The following is a 21483-nucleotide window of genomic DNA, read 5'->3' as shown; positions in this document are numbered from 1 at the left end:
ACTCGACACGTGTCAAGATTAGAAGCCAATCAGAGCGCAGCACGTGTCGACATCAAGAACCAATCATAACATGACACATGTCAATGTGACAAAGCTACAAGTTTTTCTATAAATAGGGGTCATTCCCCCACAATATTGCCTAATGCCATTTGTGTTAAATCATTCACAAGAACTCACTAAATTGAGAGCTTGATCCTTTGTACTTGTGTAAGCCCTTCACTACTAATAAGAACTCCTCTACTCCGTGGACGTAGCTAATTTGGGCGAACCACGTACATCCTGTGTTTGCTTCTCTGTCTCTATTCATTTACGTACTTATCCTCACTAGTGACCGAAGCAACCAAGCGAAGGTCACAAAACCTGACACTTTCTGTTGGTCCAAAGTCCTCACAGATTTTGTGCATCAACAATACGCATTGTACGAAACTAGTTTCAACGATCCAACCGTCAAACTTGTTTGTATATGCTTCGAGATCGCATACGCCAAAAATCGCAAAAAACAAACATTCAGATATCAAGTAACGGGACAAACCTTTTCGACGACGATACACGAAAAATCACGATTTAACGGTTATTTTAACTCCGATTTTGATGATTTTTTACAGTTACACTTCTTAACCCTATATGAATACATTGAACTAATTTGATCGTCAATTTAAAACATTTACACAAGTGGATATCACAAAAGAAAAAGGCAATGCAAGAACCCCAAAATTAAAAGCAAAAGAAAAAAAAGAAAAAATTTTGCGCGACGTAGATGCACCTACATCGTGCAAAGTTGGGAAAAAAACGGTAAAGCATCTTGGTTTGGCGCTAAAATCTTGCGCGACGTAGAAAATGTCGCGCAAAAGGCCTTTGCGCAACGCCACTTTGTGCGACGAAGACTGGCGTCGCTTAAAGTAGTTTTGCGCGATGAATGTGCACCTATGTTGTGCAAAACTGCTTTGCGCGACGCCAGTCTTCATCGCGCAAAGTGGTGTTGCGCAACGTTTTCTGTTTAGCGTCGCACAAACATACTTTGCGCGACAAAATTTGCTGCGTCGCGCAAGTTGCGGTCGTGCAAACATGTTTTTGTACTAGTGTGTAGATTAAAAACCTGTAGAGACATACAACAGAGAGAAAAGTTTACTACAAAATATGTAAGTAGTTATGATGGAAATGGCCACATCAATATACTTCGCTAGTAGAAAAAACTACTTGTGCGACAATGAAAAAATCATCGCGCAAGATAGTTTTGCGCGATGGAAGAGGATATTAGTCACACAAGAAAGGTCAGCTTTGCGCGACGTAAAACTTTGTCGCGCAAACAAACTTTGCCCGACGAAAACAATACAATTGTCGTGCAAAGTCAGTAAGAAAAATCTCGAGCAATTTTTTGGTGCGAAAAACATGCGCAAATGAAGGGTGAATCTTTACGTGACGAAGGACTCGTCATGTAAGTCACTGTCAGTTTTTCCTAACAATTCAGTGCATGTGAATAAGAGGAATCAATACTGTATTTAGTGTCGATGTTTGTGCGACAAAGCATTTGTCGTGCAAAGTCCCTAACCTTTCTATATATATGCCATTTGTCGTGCAAAGTCCCTAACCTTCCTTTATATATGCCATTCTACTATCCTTATTCTTCACAATTATGTTCATGTTGTGATGGAGGATAAAAACTAGGATGAGAGCATGCCCGCCAACCCGTAGGATTTGAGACAACATGTGGAGTTCACGCATGCGATTGTTGTAGCCATGGGGAATAATTGTCCTACTGCTGAGTGGCGTTCTTGGAAATATGTGCCCGACAGTGTCCAGAAGGTGGTGATGGATGAATTATTAGTAATTATACTGTTGATGGATCAATAATTAATTTTGTGAATTTTTTTTGTTATATGTTGGAATGAATTGTTTGCATATATGTGTAACAGTGTAAGTATACTCTTGATGACGATACGAATGAAGAGTTGGTGAAGTTGATGGAGGCGGCGTTGGAGGGAGGTTACAACTGATGGCGCTATGACATCGAGCAGAATGGAGCACCATCGAAATTGTAGTTTTAAATTTCTGTTTTTGAGGACACTATTTAAATTTAAGGTTTTTTTTTATAAGTTATGTATTCGGACTCAATTACGCTTTAATTCCTGTTTGAGTTTTTAAATAATTGAATAGATTAACTCAATTAGGCTGTGCATTTCAGGAGGAGAAAGAAGAAAGCCAATTTTTTTTCAAAATGACTTGTCCAAAACGACTTCGTTTTGAGCCAAGTCATTAAAAAAATTTAAAACCTCACTCACGAGTCACATGAGAACCCTCACATGATAGAGCAATTAACTCCTTCAGCATTCAGAATCTTCACTTTAACAATAATACCTAATCGTCTGCCGCTCGGCCCACTCTTTTTCCTTACAGCATCGATCAACTCTCTGGTGCACTTTAGTTTCTGTTCACTATTGTACCGAAGGGCGGGCCGACGAGTCGACGATATCTCTGATGAAAATCTACATTTTTTTCTTCGTGTAAAGCTCTGGTCTATACTCTGGAGGCTGGCCGCTGGTCCTCTTCTTCTTGGTCGAAGAGGTTTGTAGTTTGTACTCTCTTTGACTCTGTCCATTAAATAATTTTGCCATCCTGTTATGATGCTGCATTTACTGATGCTGCATTTATTGATGATGCACCTACTGATGGTGCATCAATGATGCTACACCTACTGATGCTGCATCAGTGATGCTGCATATGAATAGCATGCTTTCAGCCTAGTTCCAATTTTTACTTGAATTTTAACTATTCTACAGTTCAAATGGATAGAGGCACATGGAGTTTTATAGTCTTATAGACTAGGCAATTAGCACTTGTTTTTTTTATTTGGAGCTTTTATATTGGGACCATCCGAAGTTATCTTATATATATATATATTGGGACCATCCGAAGTTATCTTATGTCATTTAAGGATTAAAAAGTTATCTTATATATATATATTGTTTATTGTTGTCATCGTTTCGAACCTATTATTAAATTGTTGTGATCATTGTGTTGGATATGTATATTGTTTATGTCATTTTCGGGGTTTTGGAAATGTTTTCATTATAGGGAGGTTATGCAGAAATTTTAGTATGATTTGTTATTAGTTTTGGGTTGACGTTAATTTTTCATTTCTTCGCAGCCAAGAAAAACACCCGAGGACCTTGTCGGCAAATGAAGACGGCGAAGGTCACCCGGTTGACCAACGATCGTATCACAATCAGATATGATGAGCGACATCGGACAGCACCAACGACGGAGTAGCATAGTGCATTGGCCCATGACATTGGGCACGTCGTGCGGACCTTTTGCCCTATGCGATGGAAGTCTTGGAAGGCAATGCTGGAGAAGGTGAAGAACACGGTGCGCAATCAATTGTTAGTAAGTATTTTTGCCTTTTTAATGCTTTTCATCTAAAATTTATATATTTTGTATTTATTAATGTCTTTTATTACTAATACTTTCATAATATTTGTTACATGTAGACAAACTACAATTTGGATGACATCAACGAGGACATGTTGGCGTACCTCAATCGGCTATACTCTGAACGCTATAAGCAGTGAAGAGTGACTTGCACCAGTATTTCGAGATGTTTAGTGATCCGTAGGTCACTCTCGAGGAGGGTTGCTTTAACGAGCTTGAAGACCGACAAGATAATTGGGATGGCTTTGCGGTTATTTTCAGGAGCCGGGCTATGTGGTGCATTTTTAATTAGGACTTCTTTCATGTTACTTTTAAAATGTTTTACTAATGTTTATTATGATTGTTTTTAAATTTTTTATGTTCTTTAAATATTACAACTAATATGTTTATTTTGTGTATAATAGAAGAAGGCGAAGGCAAACAAGGGCAATCGGGAGAAGAAGACTATTTTCCACCATTCGGGTTCAAGGCCGTTCTCATATAGGATGGAGGCGTGGCGGAAGGTATATATTACAGCATTTATTTCCAATTTTAAGATGTCGCTAATAATTTTTTTTGTTTGTTTTCGTACTAAAATTTTCCTTATCTTTTTCTATTTAAGGAAGGTTCAAAATTCCTGGAGATCGACGTCTTTGCTAACATTTATGTTCGGCCTGGGATAAGTTGACCGAGTCACTTCATGTATGCAATTTCTTATGCATTAAAGATTTATACTAATTATTTCAAATATTTTTCTATTAATAATCCATGTTTTTTTCACAGGCGACTATGGTGGAGAAGGGTTAGTCGCTTCAGGAGTTCACCTCCTAGCTTCCCCTGGACAGGCCAATCGAGTCTCTGGATCCCCCTGAAGATGTGGGGTTTCACATCCTTACAGAGATGTTTAACCACACTTTTGGTCGGACGCAAGGGACATATTGTCGGGGGATGGGAAATGCTAGGTGGCGGGGGAGTAGAGAATCTTCATCCTCGCAGTCGAAGGGCTAGGTTACGGATTTGTCGCAGGAAGTCGCTAGCATGAGGAGTGAGCTTGCATCGTACATGTCTTAAATGTCATTGCTTGTACAGCCCTCAGTTCCTCCGGGATCTGTCTCCCCATTTTTTCTGCACCACCACCATCAGAGCCCCTCCACACCGTGCATACACAGCAATCAGGCCTGTCGACCTCCGACCCCGTCCCTTACCCCACCTTCTTCTAGTAGCAAGATTACCAAGCACCTCTAAATGACTTGCTTATAGATTATTCCTTATTTTTTTTCATAGTTTTTGTTCCCTCTTTCTTTTTAAACTTTGTATTTGTATGTATATTTTTATTTATATTATAAAAAAATTGTTTTTTATTCATTAATTTGTTTTTTTTTTTTGTCAATTGTATGAAATATATATTTTTAATAATATTCCTTTTATTCTACTTATTATTATTATTTTTTATTAAAAATTACACTTGCGCGACGCAGACATGTCGACGTGCAAAACCATGCGCGTGTTACATGTTTCGTCGCGCAAAGATTTTTGAGACGAATTTTAGACGTCTCTAGAAATTCTCGTCACAAAGCACGCTTGTACCCTTTTATATCATGCGACGAAAGCCTTTGTCCGTATACCTTTCATGCAACGAATGTGCACTTCTTCGTCACACGAGATCTTTTTTCACGACCTTTGCGCAAGGATCATGTTTACCTTTCTCATGTTCTATATAAAAACAACTCTTCATGCTGTAAGGATTATGTTGATCTTTACCTAGACTACTCCTTTTGCTATTGGACTTCAAATATTTTCTTTCCTACAAACCTCACCTAGTTAAAGGAATCCCACCTTCCTCTGCTTTCTTGATTTATTGTATTCTCTCAAATGCTATTATAATTTCATCTCTCATATGCCAAAGGAAAATCAAGTTGTTCGTACGATCCAAGTATTGCGAGTGTACGCTTACGATGATTATAGGTTGTTGTATCGTGGATGGTAGGGTGTCATAACCTGCTACACCGAGACATTGTCTTAGAGGGGCAAAATCTACTCTTAAGGACAGTGACTACACACCTCAACCTAAAATCTTATTCTAATTGAGGATCGACAAAGAACGTTCTCTACCTACAAAAGTTAAGTATTTTATTTTATTTGGTTTATTTTATTTAATAAATTGAGGTGATAAAATTGTGATATACTAATATTATTTTATGTGATTTGTTGTAGGAGAAGTAGCATCCTTATCGCAAATATTTACAACAAGTTCAAACCCTGTCGGCTCCTTAATCTAACATCTAATCTAACAAATCTATAGTTTGACCAAAAAAAAAATCTCAGGATTTTTTTTGAAGTTTAAGTTCGCAAAGTTTCTAATGGATGGCCACGATTATAACATCTGAATGGTGTAGATTGTGCCGCATGTCTTGTTTTATAACTGATTTAATTTGATCATGTGCAACTCATGTGTGCCGTTGTTATTGAGGTGTGATGCCTAGAAACAGCTATATCACACGCTCCTCATGCTCTCTTTTGAACAGATTTTAGAGAACGAGAGAATCCAATGTAGATATATTCTTGATAGATTACATTGGTGACCTTCTTTCTTCCATTTCTCTACAATTCAGCGATCACATTCTTAGTGATTTCATGAGTTAAATCCTACTAAAAATCGAGTTCATCACCCCTAAACACACTAACATGGCCTCAGAGCTAGGTTCGAATTGAATCAAGGGGCATGATCTGAGAAATGTTCTTTGAGCTTTCAACTAAGAGCTCAAGTAAATTGAAGAACAAAATGTCTGGATCTGGATCTGATCTTCAATAACTTTTGTGTGTCGAATGATGACTATATTCAAGTCTCACAATCTTTTGGGTTATGCTGAAAATGGCTATGAACTTCCCTCATATGAGAAGCAAATGGATGGGAAGTAGCTGATTGTTGCTCATGATCTTATTTCCAGATATGCAAAAGCCCTGAGGTTAATTCAAAGTACAATGAGTGACGGGATTTTTTTCAGGATTGCAAATCAGGAGACATTTAACAAAGCTTGGGATATGTTGAAGCAGGAATACAAAGGCGATTATCAGGTCATGGCAATGAAATTACAAGGTATTCGTCTTGATTTTGAGAATGCTAGAATGAGTAATGGTGAATCTCTGTTTGATTATTTGACTAGATTGCTTGCTTGGGTGAGTCAAATGAAAATGCACGGAGGGGATTTGTTAAATAAAATTATGGTAGAGAAGCTGTACATTAGCCTAACTCCTACTTATGTTACTATTGTATCTTTTATTGAGGGTACAAAGAAAATCAGTGAGATTGATCCAACTGAGTCTACAACAACACCCAAAGGTTTTGAGCAAAGATGAATGAGACATGCTAAAGATGGAAAAGTGAATGAAAGAGCATTTAGTAGCCTAAGTATTCAACCAAAAGAGAACTCACAAGTTGGTGGTTATAAAGGCAAGAAGCCTTGGAAGAATAAGTAGTAGAAGAAACACTATGTGAAACAAAATGAGAAGCCAAATGTGATTGTAAAGAACAATGGTAGTAAAGGAGATTGCAAGATTTGTGCCAATTTACATTTTGGTGATTGCTGGTTTAAATCCAAAGTGTCACAAATGTGATAAGTTTGGGCATATTGCCAAAGATTGTAGGAGTAAAATGGTCAAACTGGTTCATTATGTCAAGGAGGGGGAAAAAGGCACTAGTATGTTCTTTGCTTGCGATTCCGTAACAACTGTCAAGAATGAACATGTCTGGTATATAGATAATGGATATAGCAATCACATGAATTTACATGAGTCGATGTTGATTGATGAAAACAGAAATGTGACTACATGACTTTTTTTTTTTTAAACAACCGATATTATTTATACACTAAGGGGGATGAGATGTTCTTATCTTCAGAATGGGCAAACAATAATGAGGTTCAAATTCACCTTTGACGAGAATCAAATCTAGGACCTCTCACTTACAAGCAAGGTTCTAAAAAACGTTAGGCTCTAGTCGGGCGTCGGGCTGGAGTCTAGCGCCTAGGCGGCTAGGCTGTCTAGGTGCCTAGGTGGATTTAAGTAAATCTATTATATTTCGTGTAAATAAGTGTCCCGTTTTCACTTAAAATATATATAATTTCATCATAAACTACAAAATAGAATGACATATAATTATGAAGTATTAGAACATAATGAAAACATGGGAAACAAGCATGTAGTGTTTGTTCATTTAACTATTCAACAAGTCTCTTCCAATTTATTGAAAAAAGTAAAATAGAAAATGAAAGTTATCTATTTTCTGTTTAAGTAGTCGCAACCTTGGTAGGTGCCTAGGTAGTCTAGGTGGGTGCCTCATCAAGTCTAGGCACCCTTTCTTAATTTTCAAATGCTTAGGCATTAATCAGGGCGGTGGCCAGCAGCCTAGTGCCTAGGCGGCGCTAGGCGAGGATTTTAAGAATAATGGTTAAAAGTGAAGAGAAATACCACTAGACTGTAGTACTAAGTGGCACTGCATGGCTTAAGATGGGAAACATACAGATATTACAAGCTATTGCAAAAGGAACCTTGGTGATTGAAACCAAAAATAGTACGAGGCATATCAAAGAGGTTATGCTTGTTCCTGATTTAGATAAAAACTTGCTAAGTGTAGGCCAAATGCTAGAGCATGAATATTTCTTATTGTTTAGAGATGATAAAGTTGAAATATTTAAAGATAGAAGCCTTGAAAGACATGTGGTCGCCGTACAAATCACAAGAAACATATGTTTTCCTCTCATCATGAAGGATATAATGCCATCTGCATTGAAAGCAATAGCTGAAGAAGACTCTTGAGAGTGGCACAAAAGATTTGGTCACTTGAATTTTCAGAGTTTGCATATGTTGGCTAATAAGGAAATGGTATTATGCCTATCTAAATTGAAGAAATCAAATGTTGTCTCTAAAGGATGCATTGTAGGAAAACATCACTGAGAGGCATTCAATAAGGAAATGACTTGGAGAGCAAATAAGCCATTGGAGTTGATACACTCTGATGTATGTAGTCCTATGCAGGTCGCTACACTTGGTGGAAATAGACACTTTCTGATATTTATTGATGACCATACCAGAATGTGCTGACTATATTTCTTGAAGCCTAAGTCAGGCGTATTATGTGTATTTAAAAGCTATAAAGCTATGGTTTAGCTTGAAAGTGGTTATCAAATTCACAAATCGAGACGTGACTGAGGATGAGAATATACTTCTCTAGAGTTTCAAAGCTTCTGTGATGATCTAGGCCTTGAAAGGCAACTGACAGTGGCTTATTCCCCTAAACAAAATGGTGTTGCTGAGAGGAAGAACATGACCATTATTGAAATGGCTAAAGGCATGTTACTTCATAAGAATCTACCTTTTGATTTTTGGGGAAAAGCTTCTAACACTGCAGTATATCTTCTAAATAAATGTCAACTAAAGCTTTGTAGGACAAGAATCCATTTGATGCATTTAGTGGTAGAAAGCCAAGAATAAAACATCTCAGAGTGTTTGGCTGCATTTGTTACAATCATGTTCCTGGACAACTGAGATAAAACTGGATAAAACTTCTGTGAAGAGATCTCTGTTGGTTATGTGAAGTTGTGAAAGGTTACAGAGTTTGTAACTTAGCAATCAAGAAGGTTTTTGTGTCAAACAGTGTTATATTTGATGAAGAAGGTGTATGGGACTAGAAAGCTGAAAATGCAATTGCCATGACATTTTCAGTGAATTTGAACCTGAATGAGAAGGAACAAAAATAATCCCATGAAGAAGGTGTATGGCCGGTCACCCTCCTATAAATACCCCACGTATCCCACTAAAATGCTAAACCATTTTGCTGCCCAAAAACTCCTAAAAATACATTCTTTTAAAAATAATAACTTTGGTATGAGAGATTCTTCGGCCAAAGCCCTGCCGTTCATCATGGGCGGGTGAGGCTTTTGGCCTTAATCGAAGGTGTTATAATTTTGCAGGTGCATTTTTGTCAAATTAACATACAGCGGAAATTTGCATCCACAATAATCAAGCACATCATCACATAATGATTCCTATTACACCAATTCCAATTTATCAAAACCAAAATTGAATAACAACGCATACAATAACCGAAATCCTGAGTGAGTATGCTAGCAATATAGTTTTCCTGCTACTAATTTCTAGAAAGGCATAGGACTATAAATTCGTATTACCTCTTCGAAACGCATGAATTGAAAGTAACGTCCTGCATGTCACAGTCATACCACATGGTGTGCGCTAATTTGTGGAGTTTAAAAGACGAAAACGGGTGAAGAGGTATAATTTATTTGTTTTTAATTAAACACCTAAATGGCGTTGTTTTGTTGGTTTTCCAGGGAATAAAAGAGAAACGTCGAGCGCAACAACAACAAAGTTAGGTGCTAGTTGGACACCTGATTGGGCATTAGCGCTTAGGTGAGGAGGCGGACTAGGCAGATTTAAATAAATTATTATATATTATATAAATAAGTGTCTAATTACAATGAAAAAATTATACTTAAATTAGGAGTTTGGGTTTATTTAACATACAACACATAAAAATGTTAGAATTTTTGCTTTAATTAGTGTCTTAGTAATTTGATTGTATGAGATGAAAATTCAAGCAGTAGCTCACTATATTTTGAAAAAAGACATTGCTTTTAGAAACATGGTAGACTTTCCCTTTCTATACTTTTTCACAATCATTGCCAAACAGATTTTTTATAAAAAAATATTTCTTTTTTGTTTTGTCAAACACATTTAATATTTTAAATTTTTTAATAAGCTATATTTTTTTAAAAAAAAACATCACAATTCCAGACCAAAGCTAAAAAGCATAGGCTAAGTGATGTATACATGCAAGTGGTAACTGATGTAATATATCTGGCGCCACACCTCCCGATTTTTTTGTCGGCATATATATATATATATATATCATCTCCCAATTCATAAGGCCTTTAGTGAATAGTATTGAAGGTGGCAGAAGCTCATAGGATGACAACCAAAGAAGACAAAAATGTTACTTTGCCACGAGGGAGAGAGAAAATGAGTCTCTCTGCATCATCTTCTTCGTTGGGACAAGGAGGCTCCTCCTCCTTCAGCAAACCATACCTCATTTCCGATAGAACCAGAGGTGTGGCAGCACAGAAAATCAGACTCCTGGGCTTCTTTTCCGGCTAGAAGAGGGGCGGCCGTCCTCTTTGCGCCATAATAGGTTCGCCCTTGATAACAGGACGCATTCAATATTAAAACTCTAACAAGAAGAAAAAGATCAGGATTTAATTCAAAGATTAAATTCTTCAACCTTATCGGTTATGTACTTACGTAAAGAATTCGGGTCATAAATTTCTACTTTTTTATTGGGTCAAATAATTTTCTATTGGTTGAACAAGTCTCTGTAGCTGGAGCCTGGCGCATACGAAAAATCTCATCACTGATCGTCCATATTGACCTTCAGAAGTTATGGCTTCAAGTTGACTCATAGTACATTATTAAACTCGTCCATACTCAACTTTTTTATATCGACCTTCAGAATGGGTATTGGGTATTGAAGCTTTCAACAGTTGGCAGACATAATATAAAAATGCAGATAAATGACTCTTTGTTTCCGAACGCAGATAATATTTTTCTCTTGTTGGAAAACTCAAGGGTATTTGATCATTTCAGATTAAGATGAGATCGATCGAAGAGTTGTCTACTTTATCTTACTTTTCACATAATCACAAGTCCTACCTATTCTGAATCTCAATTTGGATATCATATAGACAAAACACTGTTCAAATTGAAGACTGTTTAGTCATCTAAATGTATCAATATAATGAATAGTTCATTATAAATCTTTTACTTGGTGTCTACACCGTGAATATGATTCATATATTTAGATGACTAAACGATCTTAAATTCGATTAATTCTTTTTGTTTAGATGATCTTCAAATAAATATTAAGAAACTGAACCATCCCAATGTAAAATTTGTAGAACATGTGCATTCCTCGTTGGTGGAATGCAAGGATTATCCATTCTTTTACGTACATACGCAACTTTTGGTTTCATGAAACGGGAAAGGGATTCTCTCCGGATCCCTTCCACCAATTCCACCAATCCGGACTCTTGAAATTTGATCAAACGACTAAAAACAGGGCCCCCTTTAAAAGTTATAATAACTTTAACCGTTGGATCAAATTTTAAGGGTTCTGATTGGTGAATTTGGTGGAAGGGAACCAGAGAGGATCCCTTTCCCATGAAACGTGCTTTCTTTTAAACTGCAGACCATGACCTGGTCTTTAAACTAGGACTTCAAAATTCAATTCGAATTTTAACCCTTTACTATTCTCATGAGCAAGAGGTCACATTTGGTGCGATGACAAGTGCCTTCGCCCATGAGCGGTAGGTCTCGGGTTCGAGACTTGGGAGCAGCCTCCTCATAAATGGGGGTAAGGCTAGCCGACATTCACCTCTCCCAGACCCTACGTAAAGCGGGAGCCTTGTGCATTGGGTACGACCTTTTTTACTATTCTCATGAGCAAGTACGTAGACACCATATCCCTTCTTCCCTTCCTCTATATAAACCCCATGCAATATTCCAGGAAGGGACAACTTAATTATCTCGATCGATATCAAAATTCCCAAGTTATGGCAATGAAATCTTCAAGATCTTTGCTCTTTGGTGTGCTGCTACTCATTGGCTTTGCATTGACAAATAGCAAAGCTGCTAATACGGATCCACCTGTTCATTGCGAATTTCTCAATCGCAACAGTTTTGAAACAGGGTTCATATTTGGCACAGGTTCTGCATCTTACCAGGTCAATATATATATGTATTATATATATATATCTTCTGGGATTATTTACCATTTTATTGGTATATTTTATACATGCAGTTAGCATCCATGCATGAATTATAATGTTGACATCTTCCTTGCGTGTGTGGTAGTACACTTACGAATATGCATGTATGTATATTTCGGTATGAAGGTGCAGTAAAAAAAGATGGAAGAGGACCATGCATATGGGATACCTACACCCACAAACATCCAGGTCTGTGTTTTAATCAATTGGTAATATGAAAACTTTAGCTACTTCATTTCAAAGGAGTATAATTAGCACCTCATTCTTTTCTTGATGAGGACAAGTATACCTAAAAAACTCCAACCCCTCTGATAACCATGCAATTTGTTGGGAGACAAATAGTACGTGGTCATATGATATGTACAATATATGTATATACTTCATCAATACGCATGCACATAAAGTACTTTGCATATGATATGGATTTCACCATTATGTTTTTGAATACGTGCAGAAAAAATCGCCGATGGTAGTAACGGAGACGTTGCTATTGATCAATATCACCGCTATAAGGTCTAGAATCTCATCACTTTGTTCTCTTGACCGTTTATACTTGAAGGGCACATGTTAACATATTAAATTGGAGCCTTTATAAAAAGCACAATATAATGAGATCCTCAATATTTAATTTTAAACTTTTTTCTTATTATGATATATATCCTTTTGTCATTCTAGGAAGATGTGGGGATTATGAAGGATATGGAGTTGGATGCTTACCGATTCTCTATTTCATGGTCCAGATTATTACCAAGTAAGTTGCTCCACATCCTCATATTTGGTTGGGACCAATGTCAATATATATTGTGCATAAGAATTATTTGTCCTACGAGAAAATTATTCTCTTTATATACTTTTAACTAAATTAATGTGATCGAGTTATCTACTGTATAACCCTTATTTTTCTTGTTATTTTTGTTCGAATTAGATGGAACGTTAAGTGGTGGCGTTAACATAAAAGGAATTGATTATTACAACAATCTCATCGATGAACTCCTACGCAATGGTTAATCATCCTACCTTAAACAATTATTACATGAATTTTTAGAACATCATTCAATCAGGCTTTTAATTTGATTTTACTGATCATGTATATATAGGATTAAAGCCATTTGTGACACTCTTTCATGGGGATGTTCCCCAAGCTTTAGAAGATGAATATGGTGGTTTCTTAAGCCCTCGTATTGTGTAAGTGAACACAATTTATTCTCTCAGTGATAATTTGATAAAATACATACTGATATTCGTAACATAAATGTGTATCTACAGCGATCATTTTAAAGACTATGTTATAAGGAATTTGGTGATCGAGTCAAGCACTTGTTCACGGAAAATGAGCCATATACTTTTAGTTACATGGGTTATGCTGTTGGTACTCAAGTACCGGGACGCTGCTCTTCTTGGCAAAACCTAAACTGCACCGGTGGAGATTCAGCCATTGAACCATACTTGGTGGCACACCACCTTATTCTTGCTGATGGAGCAGCTGTAGAATTGTACAAGAATAGATATCAGGTTCTATAACTTTTGTTCTTTTTTTTTGGGGTCAGATTATTGGCTCCTAATTGAGAATTCTATATGAATCATTATTATTGAGTTGTAATACAAGAGGGAATACTCTCGGTAGTGAGATAATCTATAGGTTGTATCTTTTTCCACAACTCCTATTTGTTCAACCAAAATTCATATTTTTGTGTAAGCAACTCAAAAAGGCTTGATAGGGATAACATTGATGTCAGACTGGTTTGAGCCTGCTTCGGATTCAAAGCAAGATAAAGATGCTGCCTTACGATCTTTGGATTTTATGTTTGGATGGCAAGTGTCTTATTAAATTACATATCAACCCAATTACATGTTTACTTATGAATTGAAACATTGATACTACCTAGCTAGCAGTACTCTTTATATATAATAACATAATTAGGCTAATATCCGGAATTGTCATGTTTTGTAGGTTTTTGGACCCATTAACAAGTGGTGACTATCCACACACCATGCGATCAATTGTTGGGAAACGATTGCCCAAATTCACAAAAGAACAATCCAAGTTGCTAAACGGATCATTTGATTTTCTTGGAATAAATTATTATACTGCCAGATACACAAGTAGTGCACCCAAGAACAATTCACTACCGGCAAGCTACGTAACAGATTCTCGTGCTGATCTTACAAGTGAGTGCAAAAGGAAACTTAGTTTGAATAGCTTAAGTTCTTTGTACTTCTTTGCCTAGTTTAACTTCTTGTTTACTTTAATTATATTCTAATATTTACACCAATTGTATTCTAATGTTTGTAAATATTGTGGCAGCTGAGCTTAATTGAGTACTCATTGGTCCACAGGTAAATATCAAATTTATCATTTTGAGCTATTTGCATTTGGAGGAGTAGTTTTTTTTCGCCAACATTTATGTATTATCTTCAAATGGTGTTGCAGGCTGCTTCGGATTGGTTATATGTATATCCAAAAGGAATTCACGATCTTGTGCTTTACACAAAGGAAAAATATAATGATCCACTCATTTATATTACTGAGAATGGTATGTAATACAAACTTTTAAGCCTTGATTAATTGCAAAAGTTTCACATATTTATAGTGGTGTAAAATGAAACTACACGTTTTCTTTTAGTTTTAGAGGAAGAAACCAAATTTAATTTTTTTTTGTGTAATAATATGCACATAGGTGTATCAGAGTTGAATAATCCAGAACTATCACTTGAAGAGGCCCTTCATGATACCAGTAGAATTGATTACTACTATCGTCACCTGTGTTACCTTCAAGTGGCAATGAAGTAAGTAGTTATTAACAAAATGATTAAGGCTATATACTGCCTAGCCTTCTTATGTTATGGTTATTTAATCATTATATTGACCAAACCCATTTGTACATTTGTGTGTGTGTGTGTGCAGAAATGGCGCGAAAGTGAAGGGATACTTTGCATGGACATTGTTAGACAACTTTGAATGGACTTCTGGATACACTGTCCGATTTGGTTTAAACTACGTGGATTATAAAGATGGGCTGAAAAGATACCCAAAACTCTCAGCACACTGGTTTAAAAATTTGCTTAAGAAGAATAAATTCAAAGAAAGCTACATTTCATTATAAACATTTGAGTGGATAATTTTTTTTTTTGATGTATTTATATTTCAATTCCTTATGCATTTGTATTTCCTTGCAATAATGTAAACATTCTTTGAGATTCAATAATTCAATAAAGCTATAAGTGTTGTGAATGCTACAATAAAACCTTTCTCTATAAACGAATAACTTATTTGTAGTCATAAAAAGTTTTGGTCCCTGTTTGGGTTTAGGAATAAATTTCACATTGTAATAAGTTATCATTTTAATTGGTCCTGTTGTAAGGAAACTCAGTTCGACATAGTAGTAATTGTTAATAGGGAACTTTAACGAAAAACTCTTGGTACTGTTCACTTTAACAAAAAACCACAATTTTACACTAAAATGTCAATCCTGGTGCTATTCACTTTACCTTTTATTTTGTCGTTATCGTTAAAGCTCAAAGTTTTCAAGCTTTTTTCATTAGTTTTCCTTTGTTAATAAGGACAATAATAAGCTACGCCACAAATAAAATATTAAGATGGAATAATTTTATTTTATTTATTTATTAATTTTTTTTGAGATAATACTGCAGCTTTGAGCTTACAGGTACGTAAGTAAAACCTTGTCAATATCTTCTTGTTGAAGTCAAAATATTTCTAACTCCTCAGGAGAATCATCTTTCCCTTCTTGCCTAATTGTATTAATGATTATTTTTTCAATTAAAGCGTACTCTACTTTTTACACAACTGAACACAAATGTTTTTAGTTAGCTGACTTTGCATATGACTTTGGGTTACATGACAATTTTGATAGAAGAAAAGAAAAAGTGTACGCTTGAATTGGTCGAAGATTGTATTGTACATATTTATCAAATTTACTTAGAAAGAAGAATTAAAGAGTTTTAAAACTTTTGCTATGTATTATAAACACCTATTTTTAATTCTTTGTTGAACATAAGGATGCTAATAGATTTGAATATGTTCCACCTGTTTAACACAGTTTTAAAACATATGGCATCACGCGGGCTCAATTGCTTGTAAGAGACTATTTACAAATAATGTTGATGCACAAAATAAGTGAGACTATGGAACGACGTAAAGTGTCAAGTTTGTCACCTTCTCAAAGTTAGTCCCGTCACCTAGTGAGGATAATATGTAAAGATATAGAGGGAGATGAGTTCTAATTAATAGTGAAGAATTTACACAATACACACGTTCAAGCATGAAATTGGTTCCAAGTGAAATATCCTGTAATTAAAATTCTATATATGCTTGACTGGCTAGTCATCAACACTAGTCAACAAAGATCACGTTTGTCAATTAACCAGCAACGGAAATAATCAATTTAAAAACTAGGTTTACAGAAATGTCCCTAGTTAACTGAGGTCCAGTCTAATATAAATGCAAACCTTGATAAGCTTGGATGCATGGACAAGTCTATATGCAAGTCAAGATGATCATCTATCATCATTCACAAGATGAAAGAAATAAATCCAGGGAAAGCAATAATACACACAGGATGTTTTTGGCCGGAAAAAAGTCACCTCTAGGGTTAAAAACTGGGGACTTTCCACTGAGTCCAATCCACTAGTGAAATCAACATTCTTACAATGTAACCACACAAGTTCAATTCCTAGTTCCTAATCTATGGAGCAACTTGTACCCTTGTGCAACCTTCCCTTTCACAAGAGGGATTCCTTCGGTCTTCAGGAAGTGGCAGCTCTTCCTGAGCTCTTCATCTTATGGCACCGAAATCAAATCAACTTATGCAAATGATGTTATGATGAAGTTGATGGCTAGTCAGTTTCAACAGTCAAACACTTGAAAGATGAAACTAACGTGAATCCAAAAAGTAGTCAGCTCAAAGATTTGAAACTAGAAAAGCTTGACCCAAAACAAAGATCAAAATCACGAAAACAATGCCACATTAATATGCAATGATCTGGATAATCAGAAAATATAAATCTCCTAGCCAAGTTGAAAAAACCCTACATTAAATTTTTATAGTTGGGCTTTGTTTTAGACAAGACGGGGGACAAGAAAAACCGCGCGTCATGTGTAAAAGCAAACTGGAAAGATCTAAGGCTGAAAAACCATTTTCGATAAAAAGTAGTCATATGGCTCATTTGGGTTGTCTTAAAGTGTGTGCCCAGCTCGCGTGATAGCAACGAGAAGTTTTGACAACACAGAACCAGTAGAAAAATGAACTGGACATAATGACATGAAATATATATGAATGAACAAATATTTGATGAGAGAAGTTAAGCTCTTGAAGTGATATTTCCAGCAGCATGATCCCAAAAGTTGCAATTTAACCCTAAATCTAACGAGAACATGTGTGGTACAATTGATTACATTTAACAAGGGAAGCCAAACAATAGAACTAGACTTCACAAAGCACAATCATTATGAGTGAGTTCTAATGACGAGTTTAAGTGCAATAATGGCCATATAAATTGTGCATAAGAATTATTTTTCCTACGAGAAAATTATTCTCTTTATATACTTTTAACTAAATTAATGTGATCGAGTTATCTACTATATAACCCTTATTTTTCTTGTTATTTTTGTTCTAATTAGATGGAACGTTTAGTGGTGGTGTTAACAGAAAAAGAATTGATTATTACAACAATCTCATCGATGAACTCCTACGCAATGGTTAATCATCCTACCTTAAACAATTATTACATGAATTTTTAGAACATCATTCAATCAGACTTTTAATTTGATTTTACTGATCATGAATATGTAGGATTAAAGCCATTCGTGACACTCTTTCATTGGGATGTTCCCCAAGCTTTAGAAGATGAATATGGTGGTTTCTTAAGCCATCGTATTGTGTAAGTGAACAACATTTATTCTCTTAGTGATAATTTGATAAAATACATATTGATATTCGTAACATAAATGTGTATCTACAACGATCATTTTAAAGACTATGCGGAACTTTGTTATAAGGAATTTGGTGATCCAGTCAAGCACTGGTTCACGGTAAATGAGCCATATACTTTTAGTAACATGGGTTATGCTGTTGGTGCTCATGCACCGGGACGATGCTCTTCTTGGCAAAACCTAAACTGCACCGGTGGAGATTCAGCCATTGAACCATACTTGGTGACACACCACATTCTTCTTGCTCATGGAGCAGCTGTAGAATTGTACAAAAATAGATATCAGGTTCAATAACTTTTTATCTTTTTTATTTTCGGGTCAGATTATTGGCTCCTAATTGAGAATTCTATATGAATCATTATGTTTGAGTTGTAATACGAGGGAATACTCTCTGTAGTGAGATAATCTAAAGGTTGTATCTTTTTCTATAGCTCCTATTTGTTCAACTAAAATTCATATTTTTGTGTAGGCAACTCAAAAAGGCTTGATAGGGATAACATTGGTGCCTTACGATCTTTGGATTTTATGTTTGGATGGCAAGTGTCTTATTAAATTATATATCAATCCAATTACATGTTTACTTATGAATTGAAACATTGATACTACCTAGCTAGCAGTACTCTTTATATATAATAATATAATTGGGCAAATATCTGGAATTGTCATGTTTTGTAGGTTTTTGGACCCATTAACAAGTGGTGACTATCCACACACCATGCGATCAATTGCTGGGAAAAGATTACCCAAATTCACAAATGAACAATCCAAGTTGCTAAACGGATCATTTGACTTTCTTGGAATAAATTATTATACCGCTAGATACACAAGTAGTGCACCTAAGAACATTTGACTACCGGCAAGCTACGTAACAGATCCTCGGGCTGATCTTACAAGTGAGTGCAAAAGGAAACTTAGTTTGAATAGCTTAAGTTCTTTGTACTTCTTTCCCTAGTTTAACTTCTTAATTACTTTAATTATATTCTAATATTTACACCAATTGTATTCTAGTGTTTGTAAATATTGTGGCAGCTGAGCTTAATGGAGTACTTATTGGTCCACAGGTAAATATCAAATATATCATTTTGAGCTATTTGCATTTGGAGGAGTAGTTTTTTTCTCCAACATTTACATATTATCTTCAAATGGTGTTGCAAGCTGCTTCAGATTGGTTATATGTATATCCAAAAGGAATTCACGATCTTGTGCCCTACACAAAGGAAAAATAGAATGATCCACTCATTTATATTACTGAGAATGGTATGTAATACATACTTTTAAGCCTTGACTAATTGCAAAAGTTTCACATATTTATAGTGGTGTAAAATGAAACAACACGTTTTCTTTTTTGTGTAATAATATGTACGTAGGTGTATCAGAGTTGAATAATCCAGAACTATCACTTGAAAAGGCCCTTCATGATACCAGTAGAATTGACTACTACTATCGTCACATGTGTTACCTTCAAGTGGTGATCAAGTAAGTAGTTATTAACAAAATGATTAAGGCTATATATTGCCTAGCGTTCTTATGTTATGGTTATTTAATCATTATATTGACCTAACCCATTTGAACATTTGTGTGTGTGTGCAGAAATGGTGCGAAAGTGAAGGGATACTTTCCATGGACATTGTTAGACAACTTTGATTGGAGTTCTGGATACACTATCCGATTTGGTTTAAACTACGTGGATTATAACGATGGGCTGAAAAGACACCCAAAACTCTCAGCACATTGGTTCAAAAATATGCTTAAGAAGAATTGAAGAAATTCAAAGAAAGCTAATGTTCATTATAAACATTTAAGTGGATTATTTTTATTTTTTTTTTATATTTCAATTCTTTATGCGTTTGTATTTCCTTGCAATAATGTAAACATTCTTTGAGATTCAATAATTCAATAAAAAGCTAGAAGAGCTGTGAATGTTAGAATAAAACCCTCTCTATAAAGGAAGGGTTCTTATACAAAATAGTCCATGAGATTTGCATGATCAATAGAAATGGTCTCTGAGATTGAAAATCAATAGAAATGATCACTGAGATTGAAAATCAATAGAAATAGTCTCTGAGATTGTCTATCATCCATGCTTTTGGTCCTTCCTTTAAAAACTCTTTGGGCAATGTTCAAAGCTTTGTAACTCAATCGTTTCTTAACCAAATGTGACCCATAATATATAAAAATGAAGATAGGAAAGTGTAGAATAATATTATACCTATTTGGAAGCCCAATGGTTGCCGGAGATGGCTGGAAAATAGCCTGCAAGGTGACTCGTCTGCGAGAAAACTGGAAAACTCGCCGGAAACTGGGCAAACTTTAAACGTTCATAACTTCTTCAATACTCAACGAAATTGAGTGATTCAAAAATCCAAATCATACTTATTGATGAGATAAAGAGAATGTTACCTTTTTTGAAGGCTAAATGACCGTGTTTTGGTCGGACAATGGCTCAAAATTGGCTAACCATTTTCGAGTTAGCCACTTTTGAGCAGTTTTTCGGCCAAACCACTGCCATTTAGCAATCAAGAAAGATTCCATTCTCTTCGTCTCATTGGGACGTATGCTTTTTGTTTTTGAATCACTCGATTTCGTTGAGTATTGAAGAAGTTAGGAACGTTTAAAGTTTACCTAGTTTTCAGCGAGTTTTTCAGTTTTTCCGCGGACTAGTCACCTTTCAAGCTATTTTCCGGCCATCTCCGGCAATCATTGGGCTTCGACATAGGTATAATCTTTTTCTGCACTTTCTTATCTTCATTTTGATATATTATGGGTCGAATTTGCTTAACATCGATTGAGTTATGAAGCTTTGAAAATTGCCCAAAGAGTTTTTAACGGAATGACCAAAATCATGGATGGTGGACCATCTCAAAGACCATTTCTATCGATTTTCAATCTCAGGGACCATTTCTATTGATCATGCAAATCTCAGAGACTATTTTGTATAATAAGCCATAAAGGAATAACTTATTTGTAGTCATAAAAAGTTTTGGTCCCTATTTGGGTTTAGGAATAAATTTCACATTGTAATAAGTTATCATTTTAATAGGTCCTACTGTAAGGAAACTCAGTTCGACATAGTAGTAATTGTTAATAGGGAACTTTAACAAAAAACTCCTGATACTGTTCACTTTAACAAAAAAACCACAATTTTACACTAAAAAGTCAATCCTGGTACTATTCATTTTACCGTTATTTTGTCCTTATCTTTAAAGCTCAAAGTTTTCAAGTCATTTTCATTAGTTTTCCTTTGTTAATAAGGACAATAATAAGCTAGACCACAAATAAAAACCACAT

General features: G+C 35.6%; 1 pseudogene; it reads left to right on the top strand.

Annotated features, from left to right (window-relative positions):
- The first annotated feature begins 12009 nt into the window (after nucleotides 1-12009).
- Nucleotides 12010-19977, top strand: LOC126623355 (beta-glucosidase 12-like; annotated as a pseudogene).
- The last annotated feature ends 1506 nt before the right edge of the window (nucleotides 19978-21483 follow it).

Source organism: Malus sylvestris, chromosome 5 (assembly GCF_916048215.2).
Source record: "Malus sylvestris chromosome 5, drMalSylv7.2, whole genome shotgun sequence".
Classification (NCBI taxonomy): Eukaryota; Viridiplantae; Streptophyta; class Magnoliopsida; order Rosales; family Rosaceae; genus Malus; species Malus sylvestris.
This window is presented reverse-complemented; position numbering and strand designations above follow the sequence as displayed.